Source organism: Gobius niger, assembly GCF_951799975.1.
Source record: "Gobius niger genome assembly, chromosome: 22".
Classification (NCBI taxonomy): Eukaryota; Metazoa; Chordata; class Actinopteri; order Gobiiformes; family Gobiidae; genus Gobius; species Gobius niger.
Genome location: NC_136873.1, coordinates 17,997,711 through 18,011,268, shown reverse-complemented (window position 1 = coordinate 18,011,268; position 13,558 = coordinate 17,997,711). Strand labels below are relative to the sequence as shown.

The 13,558-nt window shown below is 41.3% G+C and overlaps 1 protein-coding gene across 1 annotated transcript in view; it reads left to right on the top strand.

Annotated features, from left to right (window-relative positions):
• nek7 (NIMA-related kinase 7) overlaps positions 1–13,558 on the top strand; it is a 187,729-nt gene that overhangs the window by 169,879 nt on the left and 4,292 nt on the right. The window lies entirely within an intron of this gene.

Below are 13,558 nucleotides of genomic sequence, written 5' to 3'. Positions count from 1 at the left end.
ATCTATTGCTCTGGAGTTTGTATGGATACAGACGGCATCTCTGGAATCGCCCATATATGGTCATTTTTGAAAACAGTTAAGGGGGAAAACAATTTTGAAAAAATCTAAACTTTCACTAATTATTCAAAAACTACTTTAACAAATGCTAAATTACGAATATAGTTTCTACGAAATAAAGATACAAAGACATGGGGAGGAGCAAAGTGGTTCAACAGCCCATAAATACATGAATTACGGAGAATGCTAACATGATGCTACATTTTAGCATCGGGCTAATACTTTTTTCACTTCTACTAAGCAATCTGCTGAGAGAAAATATCCATATGGGCCCGATTTACATTTGACTTTATTTACATGTGATAAATAAGTTGATATTCCACCAGAAAATGGCTAAAAAGAGTGGAAAATTGTGTTTCTCTAAAGATTCTATTTTCCCCCTCGGCGAAGCCACGCCCTCTTCTATGACGAGATGCCGTCTGTATCTATGTGGAGCGCCATCTGCTGGAGGGGGCGCTGAATTGTGCTTTCATTTTTGAACCTCAAGAGGTCCATGCTCCTGCCATATACAACATGGTTGATTTCCAGACATAACTTTGGGACAGAAAGTGTTTGGGACTAGAGATTTCACGCTTTCAAACGACCCCTCTCTGGTCCTTCTACGCCTCCGGGAGCCGTGTAAACATCGCAGTGAAAATCCCCATAATGTAATCATGAAGCACGTCTGCAGATATTTTTTAATTAATAGATAATCATAATAGAATAAAATAAAACTCGCCTTTTCCATATCCAACGTATATCAAAAAGGATTGAGATAGACAAACACAGCAAAAAATGTTTATATATATGTTTTATTTGGGTCAAAAAAAATCTGAAAAATGAATATTATTAATGGTGTTTTTCGTGCTGTGTTTGTGGGCCTGACAGTACAAGTACAATAGGTCTGACGTGGCTGTAATCAAATACTTCTTTGACACAAATTGAGCATGTCCTGCATTCTGCCAAACACTTTAATATTCTCCCTCTAAATGGCCCGCAAAGCTTCGTAAGTGTCCTGTCTATAACTCCAGCCTCAGTGATGGCGTTCCCTGGGCCAACATGCTGATTTTGATTTGTGTGGACTAATATAAAGTTATTTTTTCTAATGTAAAGCGAGTCTGCTCCGGCGTGATCAAAAGAGCAGCTCTGTTCTGTATATGAGAAGCATGTGGGACCTGCTCCGCTGTGGGGCAGTGTCATGTTCCTCTCAGTCATGGCTAACTGCGAGCTCACACGTGTAACGGAGTCGGGCTGCGGTCTGTGATCCGCCCGGCCTGATTGGCGCTGAATTGTGCGTGCTTTGACATTTGCGTGGCCGCTTTGTGTGGGTGGCACTGCTCGCCGTCCCGTCTTTTTCTTTGAAAGGGATTCAAACTTTGCATGAACTTGGAGACGAAGAGGCGAAACATCAACAAATATTAGGCGAGCTCTGCTTTTCTCTTCTGCGCTAAAGCGTTGTGTGATATTCGTATTCATTCATAATTCATCCTTTTCCCATGGAAATACAGGGCTCAGTACTGGTACCAGAGGTTCCAAACTTCAACTCTTTAGTTTAATCATTTGCAATTCATCACCATAATTACATCTGACATGAAAAATATATTCATTGAGGAAGCCAACGTTGGACTAGTTTTGGTATTACATCAATTAAAATAGTAACATTTAATGAAGAACTTATGCATTGTATTATATACATCACATACATGTCTGATATTAGGGGAGTTTGCTCAGTCAGGGCCGGGTTTAAAAGAGAGGCCCTGTGAGTACATGTAATAGTGTATTTGCACACGAAGCGTGAGGGTCTGTGGGAAATGTGCCATATTTTCGGTAATATGTTCTTGAATAGGTGTTTAGATCTGTATTGTGCATGTTTATTAAATCCTTTTATGTGGGGCAAAGCTCACATACTGTTGGGCCAGATTTGGCTCCTGGGCCTGACGTTTCCTTCCCCTGTCTGCTTTTTTCTTTCACAAATGTTTGTGTTTGTTTGTGCATAAATATGTTTGTGGCTCAATAGCTCATTTCTGATAGCCTGGCTAACACCAATTCATTTTCTCGTAGGGGAGGTGTGGTTTACGATCGCCCATAGCCATTTATTGGGCGCTACAAATGTCTTAACAGCCAATCGTATCATCATATCAGACGACGTATGACGTACCTGCTGTAAACTTTCGAGCTAGACTATTTAGAACACGGCCTAAAACTTGATCAAAGGATAGCGTAGCGTCTGCTGCTGTCATGTTTGATCCGTCCCTCCTCGTTCTGTGATTGGTTCCCAAATCCATGCGAAAATTTGGGCCATGGTCCCCAGGCTGCTGTGCAGTTCCAAATGATTGGAGCGCACACAGCAGCACGGCGTTAGCCAGGTTACATTTCTGAACCCTTTACAAACATGTACAGTGTGACGGACCCCAAGCGCCCCATGGAGAGCTTCTTATTATTACACCCGACCCCCAGGGGCCCCCAGAGCAGATACACCCAGGCCCTGAGCTGATGACTTACCAAGCGCCTCTCTCCTCCAGTGTTAATTTTGACAACATATTTTAGTTTAGTTTTAGTCTTAGTCTTTTGACTAAAATGTAATTTAATTTTAGTCAAGATTTAGTCAAAAAAAACTTTTCAATTTTAGTCTAGTTTTAGTCGACTAAAATTGCATGTAAATTTAGTCGACTAAATTTAAGACTAATTTAGTCGACTTTGCATTTATAATATTCATTATAATCATATTTAATCGTGGTCCTCGACTTCATGGAGCTGCTCCATGAACAAAGCACAAACCTGTTCATTTGGCAGTGAATTTAAATGATCTGAGGCTCTTTCAGACGGTCAATAGAAGTTTGGATGATTTTAGTCTCTGCTTTTAATTTTTATTTAGTCTTATTTTAGTCAACTAAAATATCTGGACATTTTAGTCATAGTTTAGTCTCATGAGGAACGTTTAATTTAGTTTTAGTCCAATTTTAGTCGTCAAAAATATCACTTTGACTAAAATTAAGACTAAATATTTTAGTCGACGAAATTAACACTGCTCTCCCCCATGTGGTTGTGCTAAAGTGTGTGATAAATGTGAAAATATCATATTTCTATCACTTTTCTGAAGTTGTCATCTGCTGCACTAATAAAACATCATCGACCGCTCCTTCTCTACCCCCTCAGAGGATGCAGGTGCTCCTTGTTTGTTCATTTGCAAAACACTGACGTACCTCACCGTTTGGGGACATATGCTGTATGTTCTATACTACTACCCGTGTACAGCAGCCACACATCAGCCGTGAGCATGGTTTCTCACATGAGGGAGATTAAATGACAAATGTCACACTTACAGATGCTTTTCCAGTTTGTGCAGCAAACATCGTCCTGGTTACAAAGTGTTCAGGGTGTTTAGCAGGTGTTTCTCGAGATCCATACTGATTCCATTCACAGAAACGGCATCCGGCCTCAACAATCTGCCAGATCCATAACATTTCCCATTGTGAAATGTTAAGTTTAACTTCATAAATGCTGTGTTGTTTTATTGACTTTTAAACTTTAAGATCATTTTGTTCGTTTATATCATATTTTTGCCTATATAGTAAAACAGTGGGCTTTCTATAATGACTGTACAATAACACAGTGGGCTGATAACAATGAGTCAATTCACCGACTTCTTTACTGTTTCAAAGTCATATTTGTTTGCGTCGAGAGCCTGAAGTGCGTATTGCCAGCTGGTGAGCATCAAACAGAGAACATACTTTCTTATGTTATACTGGAGACCTCAAGGACGTGACAGCTTGAGAATGACAAATAAACAAAAGTACACAAACTTCACTCATGCTTAAAGGATCAGTATCATGTTATTTTAGCCATTCCAAAGTAAAGTATAGGCATTTATACGATATATTGTACCTCTACCACTATGGAGCACTCATTTCTGTGATAAATATAAGTGTTTTCTGGAGGTATTTTTCAAACCCGGAAGACACAACGCTTCGATTCAGTTAACTCCGCCCCCTCTCTCCGCACATACTTTACCGTAATATAAATAAACAGCAATAATTGAAGTTACTTCATGATGCAGTTATAAGGAGTTGACATCTGCAACACAGCTTCATAAATGGCTAACACACAAGCTAACACACACGCTAACACACACGCTAGCACACACACGCTAACACACAAGGTAGCACACACACTAACACACACGCTAACACACACGCCAACACACGCGCTAACACACACGCTAACACACACGCCAACACACACGCCAACACACGCGCTAACACACACGCTAACACACACGCCAACACACACGCCAACACACACGCCAACACACACGCTAACACACACGCTAACACACACGCCAACACACACGCCAACACACACGCCAACACACACGCCAACACACACGGTAACACACAAGCTAACACGCGTTTTGATAAACTCACCAAACTCAACTGCTGACGAGTGGCCGCTTCTTTAGGAAGGTTGAATAAAGTCCGTGACATTATCGTTAGATAAGGAAAAAGGGTGTGTCCGGAATAAGTTATAACGAGCTCCATCTTCACAGCTGCAGCGCAAACATGACGTCTGTTCAGACGCTCAGGGGATGCGTTTGTTTTGGCCACAGCTGACCTGGAAGCACCTCGGGCACATTTTTTTTTTCTCTCTCTTTGTTTCTCTCTTAAGACAGAAATAAGGAAAAAGCTGTTTTACAAATTAAAATCGGGCAGGATTCAGGAGGATTGCTGAGAACTGTGTGGGAGTTTTTGGGGGGGTGTTTTTGATAAGGAAATAGCATAACAACATGGGTAAAAGCATGATATAGGCCCTTTAAGAAGTAACAACAATACAATATATTTTTGAAAAGCTTTAAGCACAGTCAAAAATATAACTTAGTCAAATATACAGTGGGCAGAAAAAGTAAATAAAATATCTCACATTTCTGCCTAAATTGGTCATAAAATGTGGCGTGATCTTTATAAAAATCACAAGAATGGGACAGGACAGCATGGAATAAGTAAGTACACCGCCTGGCTGAATATCCTCCAAGAGCTAATAAGATGAATTTACACAGACATTCACAGAACAGTTATTTGGATATAGCCAAAGCAAACACTAGAGATAGAAGTTTTCTCAAAGATAAGGCTTTTATTGCCGTTGTTCCTAGTTACAAAGTTGTATAACCAGCTGGTGACTTCAGAGAAAGAGAAGAAGTGAAGTCCAGACCTCCGCTGACAGTCTCCTTTTATCCTAGTCTTGCACTTCTCCGCACAGAGAGGGTGACTGCCTATCAGTGAGTCAGTTGTTTGTGTCTATGTGTTTGTATATTATCTGTACTTCACGTTATGTTCAGAATGATTATGGTGTGGACCATTGTCTATCAGCTGATCTCAGTGACATGGTCTTCTTGTTCTGTAGCGTGTGAGCAAAGCATTAGTCAGAGGCCTGTTCAGATTTCGCTATAATCCTTACTATATTATTGTTTTTTGGCAGAATCATTGAGCGCTAGTATTTCCCATACAATTTAAGCCATTAGATGTGAAGGACTAATAGTGAGGTGTGTAAAAGTTTAAAAAGAATGAATAACCTTTGACAAAACTGTCCTTCTCAGCCATGTATAGAAGCCCTGCATCTCCAGTGTGACGCTGACGGATTGTCTATCAGGACTCAGGCGGCCTGTTGTCTTATGGAGGCGTACTTGTCATGCATTTATTCCACTGTTTGAGACGTTGATTTGTTTCCATTTGTTCAAACAGAGTGGAAGTCTCGCCGCAGACTTGTGAAAGTTGTGTAATCCATCACAGAAACACACCGAGACTGCATTAATTACCGCTGTCCCAGTTTAAACCGCGCTCACGCTCGCACAAACCGAGGATGGGTGGACTTTAATGGATTATCTTTCTAATGCTATCTCATAATTGGCGACCTTCCCTCTCCACGTAACAAGGGAAAAGTCTTTTTGACCATAAATGCAGTTATCTAGTGAAGGCTTGGATTCTCTGTCCGACGTCCTTCGCTGGATACAGTCAAAGGAGACCAGAAAAGGAGAAAAGAAGAAAAGTAGTGCAGCTAATTAGCAACATGATGCTAGCCGGTGCTTTGACATGAAGGTCATTTACAGAGCCGTGGGAAGATATTTTAGATAGGGGGTGCTGAGGGACAAAATTTACCCCCAAAATACTTTTTTTGTGCATAAATCCTGTTTATTAACCTCTTAACTCCCGCCTGAACCGAGAGCATTTTCTCCTGTTCAGCTTTACCCAAATCCTGTAGGCCAGTGTAACACCTCATTTGAAAGACCTACAAAACTAAATGGATCTTTTTCCTCACATCAGATTTTTTTTTCATCACTTTTTTTGTTTGGCAGTCGTCTCATTTTTGTCAAATTTTCGGGACTTTTTTGTCACTTTTTCGTCACATTATTCGCATTTGTCAAATTCGTATCACTTTTTCGCGTTTTTTTTCGCAATTTTTTGTCAAATTTTTCTCAGTTTTTTGTCACATTTTTGTCAATTTTTGTCATTTTTTTGTAAATTTTTTGTCACTTTTTCGTCAAATTATTAGCATTTTTTTTTGTCAAATTCTTATGACTTTTTCGTCCATTTTTTCTCAATTTTTCGTCCATTTTTTCTCATTTTTTTGTCAATTTTTTGTAAATTTTTGTCATTTTTTGTACATTTTTTGTCACTTTTTCGTCAATGTTTTCTCACTTTTTTCACACTTTCATCCTTGTTTTCGTCTCAGTTTTGTTGCTATTTTCACACCTTTTCTCCAGAAGCTTTTGGACTGGGGTCAAGCTGGAGAAAATGTGCTCGGTTCAGGTGGGAGTTAAGGGGTTGATATTGCCTGCAGTTCACAAACTATCCACCAGGGGCTGCTGCAGCGCCCTCAGCACCCTGGGTTCCCACGGCCTTGATCATTTAGGTGCTGAAATGATGAGCTCAGTGAAGGTGTGTAGACTCGCAACACAAGAGCTCTCCATATGGATTGATTTTTGGTTGATTCAGATCAAAACAAAAAAACGGGCGCAATTTTGAGCTAAAGGCATGCTAGCAAATAATGATCCACATAGTTTGGTCCAATAATGTTTGAAACAGGATTATTAAATGCACGCTTAAGGCGAGACACTGCAGGTGAATAGGGAAAAAATGTATATTTACGGATATCAATTTGAAACTTTTGCTGTAGATCACTGGCATAAATGTGAGAAAAAAATACATTGCAAGTTTTCTGTCATTTTATCTTTTCATATAAGAACAAGGTGTTTTATGCCTAAAAATGCCCCAAATCATCTTTTCGGCGACGAAATCTGAATAATGGATAGAGCTACATTCAAATTAATGGTTTCATTTTATTGATAAATGAGTTACTAAGACTTTTTCAGAGGGGATTTTGGATTTCTTGTTTAGTTTTAAAATAAGCTGTTTTTTAGTGGAAAATTTTGTAAAAATTTAATTTTCGCCTTTTTTTTTGACATTCAAAACTCAATAAATGGGGCTTAGGGATTAGATAATAAAAAATCCCTCTGAAAAAATCTTCCAAATATTGTTCAGTCCGAGGCTGGAAAATTTGAAGTCTTTAGGTCCGACTGACGTGGACATAGTGTCGCCACAATGACAGAAAAATGTGTTTTGAGAAAAAGGCCCTTGAAATTGCATTCTCCCATATAAGTCTATGGGGGAACATTGAATCAGTGCAATATTTACACATGTTATTGTGAAGATTAGGCATATTTTCTGTTTCCGGGTGAAAGCTTATATGTTCAGAGACCAATTTGGCCCAAAACCTGAAAACTGAAAAAATGTAGTTTTGCCTGTAGTGTCTCCCCTTAAGTATGTTTTGATGATTTGATCAAGTCCAAAAAGTCCACTCTGCATGGTGGGTTACTTTTAAGTTGAAGTAGCTGCTGTGCTCCCATTACCCCAGATCCAGTAACAAATGCGGCTCATACAGTGCAGGCCTGCTCCGCCTCCTTCACCGGGCCGTTTTTACACAACGCATTAGCAAATGTGCCGAGTATATTTGTCGGAGCGGAGTTTTTGGCGGGCGCGCGATTGCCCCACATGTCACCCCCTTCCCTTCCCCGAGCGGCGCAGACAAAGCCAGGCGCGCTGATGGAGCAGAGACAGCGCTGATGAGGGGGGTGCCCGCAGCGCCTGTCTGGATGTAAACAATGCTCCTGAAGGATCGGCAGCCAACTGTCAGCTGCTCATCTTTGTTGTGTCATTTAACCATCTCCGACTACGCTTCCACACACCCACCCCCCTTTCCACCCCTCTGCGCTTCTTCCACATGACACTCTCGCTCCCCCCCCCCCCCCCTCCGCCGCCGCCGCCGCGCACGCACACCACGCTCGCCATGCAAAAGAAGCGCATGAATATTTTACATATCTGCATCTCGTCAGCGCGCCCCACCATCTCCATTCTGGGCGACTAATTCTCCCGCTGTCGGTGTTTGCTTCCTCGCCGCCGCCTCCCGAAGCTCCCCAGTGCACTCTGCTGTTGACCAGGAGAGGTCCGAGGTGCGAGGTCCGAGCAGCAGCCCACGCACAGTCACTGGGAGGTGGACATGTTTTTGTTTGCCTCAATTAAAACACAAAATTACTTCAGAATTCGTCACGTTTCTATATTTGTTGCAATAATCAACGAAAACCTTCATTCATCACTTTAAAGAGGGGGTATTCTGCTTTTTTCAGTCTATATCACACTACAATGATGAGCAAACCTTCTGTTGGTCTGTAAATGCAGTAAATTAGAATAACTGCCTTGTATAAAATGTCTCTCTCAAAATGGCTGTAGTGAATGTCTTGAAATAGGCCTCTGTCTCTTTAAGAACCTCTGACTCTTTCCGACACGCCCCCTCCACACGCTGTCTGTGGCGTCAGTGGGGAGGGGGTTCTGCTGAGGAGCAGTGGTTGGTTACTCGGCTGGTGACGAAAGCTCGGAGGCGTCTCCAGGAGGTGGGGGCGTTCCTAGGAGGACTCAGGCAAACCTATCCCTAAAATGGCCGCCATCAGAGTTTTTACAGATTACTCAAAAATACGTGAATGTGCCAAGGCAACACTTCAGGCATGTTTTAAATGAGGGAATGACATAATAACATGATGTAAAGCTTGAAAAAGTGGATTTTGCATAATACCCCCTCTTTAACACAATAATAACACGATAATTTGGACAGCAGTAATCTTTGGGCTTCTCCTATTGTACAGATGCACAGTTATTAATGTGGTTAAAGCTGTGGTCCAGACTTGAGACTGTCATTTCAAGAAATCTGTCCATGGGGCAACAGTGGCACAAATGGTAGAGCGGGTCGTCTCATGATCGGAAGGTCGGGGGTTCGAATCCCACCTCCTGAAAGTGCACACTGTCGTTGTGTCCTTGGGCAAGACACTTCACCCACATTGCCCCCAGTGTCTGCGTACATTGGTGTATGAATGGGTGAGTGGATCCTTGCTGTAAAGCGCTTTGAGTGCCTAATGTAGATGGAAAGGCGCTATATAAGTTGAGACCATATACCATATATACCAAGAGGGAAAAACTCATTTATTTGAGCTGAAACAACCAAGTTTCTTCTTTTAATGCTGTCCCTGGACCGCTCGACCAATTTTCTTGCCCCATTGTAGGGCTGTGCAATTAATCGAAATTCGATTACGATTTCGATTACAACAGTAGCTGATTACAAAAATAGCATAATCGCAAAAAAAATCGATTATATATATTTTTTTTAAAATTTTTTTTAATTTTTTCTTCAAATGTTTTTTTTTTCACATTTTTTTTTCTAATATTTATTTTTGGGATTTTTGTCACTTTTTTGATGGATTTTTGTCTTTTTTCTGCTGGATTTTTGTCTTTTTTCTGCTGGATTTTTGTCTTTTTTTATGGATTTTTGTCACTATTTTTGCTGGATTTTTGTCTTTTTTCTGCTGGATTTTTGTAATTTTTTTAATGGATTTTTGTCACTATTTTTGCTGGATTTTTGTCTTTTTTCTGCTGGATTTTTGTAATTTTTTTGATGGATTGTTGTCACTTTTTTGGCTGGATTTTTGTCTTTTTTTGCTGGATTTTTGTCATTTTTTAAATGGATTTTTGTCACTTTTTTGATGGATTTTTTTAAAGGCAACAAATAATCGTTTGAATAATCGTGATTTCAATTATGACAAAAATAATCGTGATTATTATTTTTTCAATAATCGAGCAGCCCTACCCCATTGGCAAAGAAAATGACCTGAAATAAGGACGAAATGTATCGAAACGAGTGAAATGATCTTGGACAAATGCCCAACAACTTCTTCACTAGTCAAAACAACTACAATTTGGATTATTGTGAGATGCCCAAACTTCCCGATCCACACACACCTCCTCCAGCTGTTCTGGGGGGACCCCGAGGCGACACCAGGCCAGCTCGGAGACATAGTCCCACCAGCGTATCCTGGGTCTTCCACGAGGCCTTGTCCCACTAGGACATGCCTGGAACACCTCCCGCGGGAGGCGACCAGGAGGTATCCGGAACAGATGCCCGAGCCACCTCAGCTGGCTCCTTTCGACGTGAAGGAGCCCCTGGACCAACAGCAACAAAACTTGGGTATCATTTTACCACACTGGTGTAGACCTTAGTCATGATATTCATAAGAAGTGAACAAAGAAAGCACTTTGAGTTTCCTAAAGTAAAAAAAACGTAGTAAAGGTTAATCTGCGTCATGTCCTTATGGTGTTGTGATATAGTTTACCAAATCCATCGCCATTTATTGTGTTTATTTATTTACTGTAATCGCGGGTCCCTTGGGCAGTTGTACGTCCCGCCTGCACCATGTGAAAAAACAACAACAATTGAATTCCAAACGTTCCTCCCTCTACGAAAACATACACAATCCCCGGCGAGAACGTGTCCAAGTGTGGCACGCCACGGCGGACAGGAAGTGAGCCGACAGTTACCATGGCGACCCGGCACACTGTTTTCCCCCGCTCTGTGTTTTTAATGATGGCACAGGCAGCGGGGTGTGCGTGCGTCTGTCTGTCTATCTGCTCCCATCATGCACTGCTCGGCTTCAGTGCGGCGGCTGTCGGCGCGCGGCGTCGGAGTGGCAGCGACGCGAAAGCCCCGCGTCTGTGGCAGGGCCTGTGGAAGTCAAACCCGCCCATGATCATCCTGGTGTTACTGCGCGGCGGGTAAACTACATTCACGAGCACAGTCGCCACATACTCTGTATTCATAAAAGTATTTGCTCACTGCTCACAACAAATACATTTAAGTGCAAAAAGTATTTAACAAGATCAGTATAAACATCTCAATTTGAGCATAATAATCCAAATTTTAGTTGTTTTGACTAGTTAAGAAGTTCTTGGGCATTTGTCCGAGATTATTTCACTTGTTCTGAGATGTTTCTGACTCGTTTCGATACGTTTCGTCCTTATTTCAGGTCATTTTCTTTGCCAATGGGGTAAGAAAATTGGTCTTATCCCATTGGCAATTTTACTTTCTTACTTCAAGCGAGATTATTCTGCCTTTACTAGTGTGTCGACTAGCTTCACAGATAGCGAACAGTCTCCAATAAAATACCAGGAAGCGTCTTGCTGTTTTGGTGCAGATTTACTGTAAAACTGTAACATACAGAAACACAAAGGGTCCACAATCTCATTTGGTGGAAAATATAAAATAAGTAGATCAGAGATGACAGAAAAGACAAAAAAACTATCTCATTTGTGAGCGATTAGCACGATGCTAACATACATGGGAAAGCCCATAGGGATGCTAACGAAATTAGCGCCTAATTGATTGTTAGAAATCACGAATTGGAAACTTACTAAAATTACTAAATTTGGTGTCTAATGGAAGCTAACATCAATATAATCTCAATACTTACAGACAGATATTTTTGTAGAGCCAAATTGAAAAGTACAGGCTGGAACACTGGAGTTTAGAGATACTGCTTTCAATGCTTGGAACATTACTGCACTACGGAAGCACCAAAAGGACAAAACACACAAAACTCAAAACACAAACAAGAGTTCCCACAAGGGGGCAGTACAGAGATTTACCCTAGAACTGGTCTGAAATGTCCTCAAACAAGCAAAGCAAACTTGGTCCGATCAGGAAAAGTGTCTAAATGAGTGAAAACAACTCAGATACATTTCCTCAATTCAAGTCATTAAAGCCAATGCTTGATATTTACTTTTTGTAGTGTGGCACCTCATTCTGAACCCTAATCTTCCATATCATCCTGACTACAAGGGGAAAACATGTCATCCAATCACTTTTTTTTTCAATCCCCCAACCTTTGTGAGGTAATTAGAAGACAGCAGAACGCCGTGCTTGTGAAAGTTGATGGCAAAGTTGGTCCCAAAGAAAATGGATGGATGGATGGATGGATGGATGGATGGATGGATGGATGGATGGATGGATGGATGGATGGATGGATGGATGGATGGATGGATGGATTGTTGGATGGATGGTTGGATGGATGGATGGATGGATGGATGGAAACACAGAGGAACGCCTTGGACTTTGTGGACAGGTTTCGCTCCTGCATTTTGGTCTGCGACACCTTCATACATGTTTGGTCCATCCATCCATGGGAGATATTCAGGTTTAGAAACGGACACATTAGTCAGGAGGATATGACTTCTTCTGGGATGAGGTTTGGGAGTGGGTTTTTGAGCATTTCCTAGGTCACACACTGACAGAGAAGGCCTGGCTGCAGCCTCATCCCAAAGATGTTCCAGCAGGTGGAGGTCTGGTCCCTGTTCAGGCCAGTCACGTTCCTCTAAATCAAACTCCATCATCCATGTCTTTGCCGGCTTTGTCACCGGTGCACAGTCATGTTGGAACACGGGGGGAGGGGGGCTACAAACTGTTCCCTCAAACATGGAAGAATAGAATCTCTCTCAGAATGTCTATTCCTTTAACTCGAACTACGGGGACCAGCCTGGCTCTGTAAAACAACCACACCCAGAATTCCCCGAAAGCATCCAAAGAAAGCATCTCCACTAGGGCATTGACATTTTGAACATCTGCCAATGAGTCTCTAGTAAAGGGTGGCACAATTTTTCAATTTTTTTCTGGTCTAGGCTTGTGTCGATAATGTGTAACTTCGGCGGGAAACTACAAAGATATGTTGGTCGTTAATAATCTCCTGTACTTGTACGAACAGAACAGTTCCAACACTATATCCATGTACGATGACTTAGATACTTTGATACTTTATCTCTGTGTATGTTACTTACAGGGATGCGCTGATACCTCTTGTTCCAAAACCAATACGAGTACTTTGATTTAAGTCCTTGCCGATACTGAATACGAGTACAAGGCATTTTCTTCAACCTGCTTTTTCACAGCAGATTGGTTCGTAATTAGTTAATTTACTCATTTACATTTCCTTGAGTAAAGTAGGCTACACTTTTAAGATGAGTTCAGAATGGCATCACAATTGAACAGATGCCATTTTATTTATTTATTTTTCATTTTTATTGCTCTGTCCATCATAGGCAGAACAGCTCATGTCGAAAAGCTCCTCAATGCCTGTGCTTTTTTCATTTATCTATTGTTA